Below are 6,317 nucleotides of genomic sequence, written 5' to 3'. Positions count from 1 at the left end.
TATCAGGGATATTTTAGAATAAATATTTGAATTAGCATACATCTACAGCAGCATAAAGTAATAAATATGGTTACTTATACAAGGAAGGAGCATAGGATGACAGACACATGGGAAGGAGATTTCTCTGTGTACAGTTTTAGGTAACTTTACTTTTGAACTATAAACACCGTACTTATTTAAATAATATTTAAATCTTAGTTCCATGCATTATTTGGGTGTGTTGGTAAGAATCTGCATATACTTCTAGGAGTTTTATATCCACATACCCATCAACTTGCCTGTTTTGGGTAGTGATGGGGAGAATATCAATCTTCTGCATTGTAGGTGTGGTAGTTAGTGCTGTTTTTGAACGTTTCTGGCTCTTCTGTTTATGGGCACACTTTAGGACAACAATTCCATGCCTCCTTTAAGTCATAATGGTCTTGTGACTTTGTGAAATGAAATGTGAGATGGCATAAGCTATATGGGAAGGTATCATGATTAGTGATCCATAATTTTCCATGTTGTCTACTTATGGTTATTAGGACTGGCAATATTTTATGTGGTGGAATATCTATCACCTTGGGTTCCTGAAAATCCTTTACTGCAGAGAGATTTATTAACTTGAGATTGACTGGTAGCAAGAAAATGAGAAGTAAGTGGTGGTGGGTAGTGGATGGGTTTTCAAGCTAGTGAGGTTGTTGGGTAGCTTTTATGCAGTGTTATCTAACCTGACTGAAAGCAGTTTTTCAAGTACTTAAAGATCATTATATCTCTTCCTAATTTTTCTTCCCTAATAATTCCAATACTTTGAACATTACCCTGGTTGGCATGTTCTCCAAACTGCTAATGCTTTCTAGTTTCGTGGTAATAAATCTTTGAAACTTCAAAGAGTTTGAATTTTTCTTCATTGTATTGCTTAAGATTATGTACAGGCCATGTTCAAGTTTGAATCACTTTATATGTGAACATGCTTATACAGAGGTCATGACACTGCCAAGAAAGGTAATTTTTGCTGGAATGAGTTTACATAAACTCAACCATATATCGTTGTTTTAAAGATCTTAGGGATTAATCGTTTCATTAGTAAATGCATTAATCCTGAAATAAATAAAAACGTGAACTATTTGAAGCTTTGAATACTTTCATGTTAAAATTTTTATTTTATATGGTGCAGCTTGAGTCCTCACTAATAACATAAAACACCTTAAATACTAAGAGGATCATAAAGTAGCCAAGTGGTGGTATCACAAACAAAATAGACTGTTTAGAGGTAATATTTATAATAATAACATTGAAACATCTTTTTGACATTTTTAATTAAAATGTTTATAAATTGAAAATTGACCCCGACTTCTATGTCTAAGCTGTGCCACTTTAATGAACTCTTAGAGAGCTCTTGAAGAGCGACCTGAATTCCACTGAGGAAACTGAATAGAATTAGTTATCACTGTAGTTTCGAACATGACATGAATAAAAATTCAGAAAAGCTGAATTATTATTTCTTTATGTAAAGGAAGTATTCAATTAAAACTTTATCTAACTTTTATTTGAAATCTATGAATGTGATCAGATGATCTATATGAACCCCTTAAACATAATTCTATAAACAAAGGGTAATGTATTCAGAATATGTTTTGAAGTCCATTTTCATGGAGGTCAGAGTGAAAACATTGTACATTGGCCAACAGATTCAAAGAAGATTTTTATGGTTAAGGCAGATGGGGTATAGAAAATGATTGTTTTGGGGCGCCTGGGTGGCTTAGTCGGTTCAGCGTCCAACTTTCGCTTAGGTCATGATCTCGCGGTTCGTGGGTTCGAGCCCCGCGTCGGGCTCTGTGCTGACAGCCAGCTCAGAGCCTGGAGCCTGTTTCAGTCTGTGACTCCCTCTCTCTCTGACCCTCCCCTGCTCACACTGTCTCTCTCTCTCTCCTAGAAATAAATAAAAACATTAAAAAAAAAAAGAAAATGATTGTTTTATGAGTATAGTACCAAGGTAAAAGACAGTGATTGCTCGTGATTTGGTTATAAAGCAACGGAATCTCAAATATTTCTCATATACTACCTTTTATCTCTTTTGCATAGGAGAATGATTTAGACAGTACAAAGCACCTATTCCCAAATGTGGTGGCATTCGATTAGCCTAACTTTGAAGAAGGTAAAATCAAACCATTCCCTAAAGTACAGATCTTTAACATGCTCCTCAATAAATATGGCTTAGTATGTGGCTTGTCTTCTTCCCTTCCCTCTCCCAGTCCCCATAAGGAAGCCCATGGGGAACCAGTCTTCTAGGAAATTATTCCTCCCTGTCTTCTGATTCTAGATGTAAGTACATAGATGATACCAACATGTTTCTACTCCCCATCACCAGGGCAGGATAGCAGAGCACCAGGAGGCAAGAATGGGTACAGAATTTTAATTATAAACTTGTATTTGATAGAGATTGAGTGTTTTTAAAAAGTCATTTTTCTTCTATACCCACATGTAAATTCAAATGATCTGCATTATTGTGTTGGCATAAGTCTACTGTTGAACATCTGCCCAAGTAAAAGGGTTAAATCTCCTTTACCAGTTGGTGAAAATTTTTGATAATAGTTTTTTATATTCTTGAAACTATTAAAAATAGTTAAATATGTTAAAATATGCAAAAAGAACAGGGACCTTAATTTGGGGCATAATAATAATGAGGATAAGTGACCAATGAAATAATCATGAATTTACATGTGTACTTGATCAGTATACTTTTAAACTTATAAATTGTTTAATTAGGGATTTAAATGATTTTAGCTATAATATTAGTTTTAATATACTTAAGTAGTTTTCAGTTTTTATCTTGGGGAATTTTTAGAATTGTGGCAAAGATATTAGGTGACCCAAGTGTATGATCAAAAGATTAGGACATTTTGTCTGTTTTTGACTAGTTGCTCACAAATAAAATAGCATATCACAAGGGACTACCCTTGTTTGTAGGACATCTGTCCTGGGGCAATAAGTTACAGAAACCATAGGTAAACATGTGCCATATGTGAAGGAATCTGCCCGGTAAGATCTTCAATGTCTTCATGTAATAAACATTCAGTAACTCTGGGAGTTTTTTCTTGCAGGTATGAGATTTTAAAAGGGTTGCTAAATTGCCATAGTTTTAAGATTCTGAGTGACCTCACTTGCTGCATCATGTATCATTACTAACAATATGAAAGAAAATTTAATTATTTATCTTGTGGAAAAGAGTCTATTTATTCACAAACAGATGTTAGTACAAGGTTAGTATACATCGGGTGACATGTTAATTAGTTTAATAAATAACAATAAGACATGCCAAGCACATCCTTGTTCTGCTAATGCAGTGCAACAACTAAAATGTGCATGAGACGAAAAATACTTATTTAGCATAAATCCCCCCAAATCACTGAATAGCTTTCTAATTACTGATTTTTACTTTCAGTAATATAATTTGTATCTATTTAAAAATATTGGAGGCAAAGCACGAAATCTAAACTTGAGTTTTACATTTTACATATAATCTCAATGCATTTCTTAAGAGATTATGTATTAATTCATTTTGTCCATTTTAAATAATGTTGCAGATTGAATGAAAATGTAGGCATGTAATGGTATAACATCTTTGACCAAACCACTGAATGGACTATTATCAAGTTAAAGTGTACCCATGAAATACTTTTTAAACATTTTATTTTGAGATAATTTTAAACCTACAGAATATTTGCAAAGTAATATTGATAGTTCACATACTCTTCACTGTCCTCCTGTAACTATAGTACTTACATAACCAGGGTTTGTATATCAGGAATTAACACTGATGCAGATAAATCATAGGTTATTCAAGGTTTTCCATTTCCCTCTGTTTTTCTGTTCCAGTATCCAGTAAAGAATCTCATGTTGCATATAGTGATTTCTCCTTTGTCTCTTGTAATCTATGATCATTTCTCATTCTTTCCTTATCTTTCATGATTCTTCTTGATATTTTTGATGTGCACTAGATGCTTATTTTATAGAATGTCTTGTAATAGAGTTTGTATGATTTTTCTACATAATTAAAGTAATTTTAAGCATTTTTGGTAATAATTCTATGGAATTGATGTTTTCATTCTTATATATTGGGCATTCCAGATGTCACTATGTTTTATTACTGTGGTCTTAAGAACTTGATTAAGCTGATGTCTGCCAAGTTTCTCTACTGTGTAGTTTCTATTTTTATTTTGTAGCAGATATGAGATAGTGCTAATATCAAATTTTAATATAAAATTTCTAATCAAATTTGCCCAATGCTCTGGTTTTATTTTTTATTTAAAATTTTAATAAAAAGTTATATACATTTAAGATATATAACACAATGATTTGATATACTTAGTGACATAGTCAACCTAACATATCTTCTTACATCATTAAATTTTTGTGTATGTTAACAAAAATACCTGAGTTCTATTCTCATAAAATTTTCAGGGTTAAATACAATATTATTAATTATATTCACCACACTATACATGAGATCGCTAGACTTAGTTATTTCCACTTGACTTTAGCATCCCTTGGTTGACTGTACCTGGAATATTATTGTGGTGTTTGCCTAATGATGATTTGGGGTTTCATTAATTTCTTCCATATATGTTAATTTTTCATTAAGGAAGCAGGATTTTTCATATAGTTTATCATTTATTCATATCTATATGTCCTCATGAATTCTAATCTTCTATTTTATAATCCAATACTATCATTCAAAAACATTTGCTCAATTCATACCAGTTTGGGCCATGGAATATGCCTTCAGATTACCTCTTATTTTTTTGATTTGTTACCATCTTTATTTCACTTATTACCTCTAACCATTAAATATTTCAGATTCTTTTGTATTTTAAAGTAATTTTTAGTCTTATAAAAATAACAGGTGTAAAAGAACAGTTATTCAGTATTAATCTCTGATCAAATAGAAAAATGATATAACAAAACAGAAGTTTCACCTTCATGATGTATAAATGGTAACCAGATATGGTTAATATCCATGAAGTTAATTACTGATGTATTTAAGGAGGGCCAAGTACAGTAGTAGTAGAATACTTATTCAGTAAAAGTAGAGAATAATATTAAGCTCAACTATTAATGATATGGTGGTATATTCTCATTCTCAGGTCAAATGTTTGATAACTTGGTTTTATAAATGTGTGTGGATCACCTTTTGTATTTAAAGCATGAAACTGGATGTAATAGGAACTCTTTTTTTGTCAAAGAGCTTACAATCATGTCCAAGATGCCCATAATAACTGTATGTGTATGTATTCAATGGTCACTGGATATCTATTATATAAGGTGTTAGGCTAACTGATGAGTCCCCAAAGGCAAATAAGAAATGTGTAAACTCATAATTTTGATAACATATGGTATCATGACAGAAATATAAACATGATCTTTTGGGACACAGAAGAGAAGAATGCTCAGGCTCATGTAATTAAAACACATACTGATTTTAAAAGGCTGCATATGATTAGTACTATAAGAGAATTGCAAAGACATACGAGAGATCAGAGAAAGTAGAGTTCCCCTCCAACTGGGAGGGAACAGAGAAGGTAATTGAGGCAGATAAACATTATGAATAAAGTGCAAAACCTTCATAATGCAATGACTTCTGGCAGATATTGGGGAAATAGTGGTAGGAAATATTAAGAATTCCAAGGATTTTTCACACAGGTCATGTCCATACCAGGCTAAAATATCAGACTGGGATGATGATGTAGAAGGCTTTTAAAATCAAGTTGTTGTGGGGCTCCTGGGTAGCTCATTCAGTTGAGCCCCTCATTTTGGCTTAGGTCATGATCTCACAGTTTGTGAGTTGGAGCCCCACATTGGGCTCTATGCTGACAGCTCAGAGCCTGGAGCCTCCTTCAGATACTGTCTTCCCCCTCTCTCTGACCCTCTCATGCTCATGCTCTGTCTGTCAATAATAAATAACAACGTTAAACTTTGTTTTAAAATCAAGTTGTTGCATTTGATTTAGCTTAGTTGGCAACAGGAAAATATTGAATGTTTTATTCCTAAGTAACTGAGTTGAAATTGGTTCTAAAGATAATCAGACATTGGTGTGAGAGATAATTTGTTTAAATGTTGGGGATTCTAGGAAGACGTCGTAATGAGCAAGAGTTAGAGACCTTCCTGTTTCCATCTTTTTAAGAACCACTGAAGATTATCTACCAAATGCTAAAAGCAAATGCAATGAATACAACCTCATCTACATCCTCAAGGAATTTCATGTAAGAGATAAAGTGAACACATGGCTATGATAGAAATATACTCAGAACACTGTACGGTACCATGAAAAAGGAGCA

Source organism: Crocuta crocuta, unplaced genomic scaffold, assembly GCF_008692635.1.
Source record: "Crocuta crocuta isolate KB4526 unplaced genomic scaffold, BGI_CrCroc_1.0 scaffold709, whole genome shotgun sequence".
Lineage (NCBI taxonomy): Eukaryota > Metazoa > Chordata > Mammalia > Carnivora > Hyaenidae > Crocuta > Crocuta crocuta.
The sequence above is the reverse complement of the archived record's forward strand: the minus strand, read 5'-3'. Positions refer to the sequence as shown.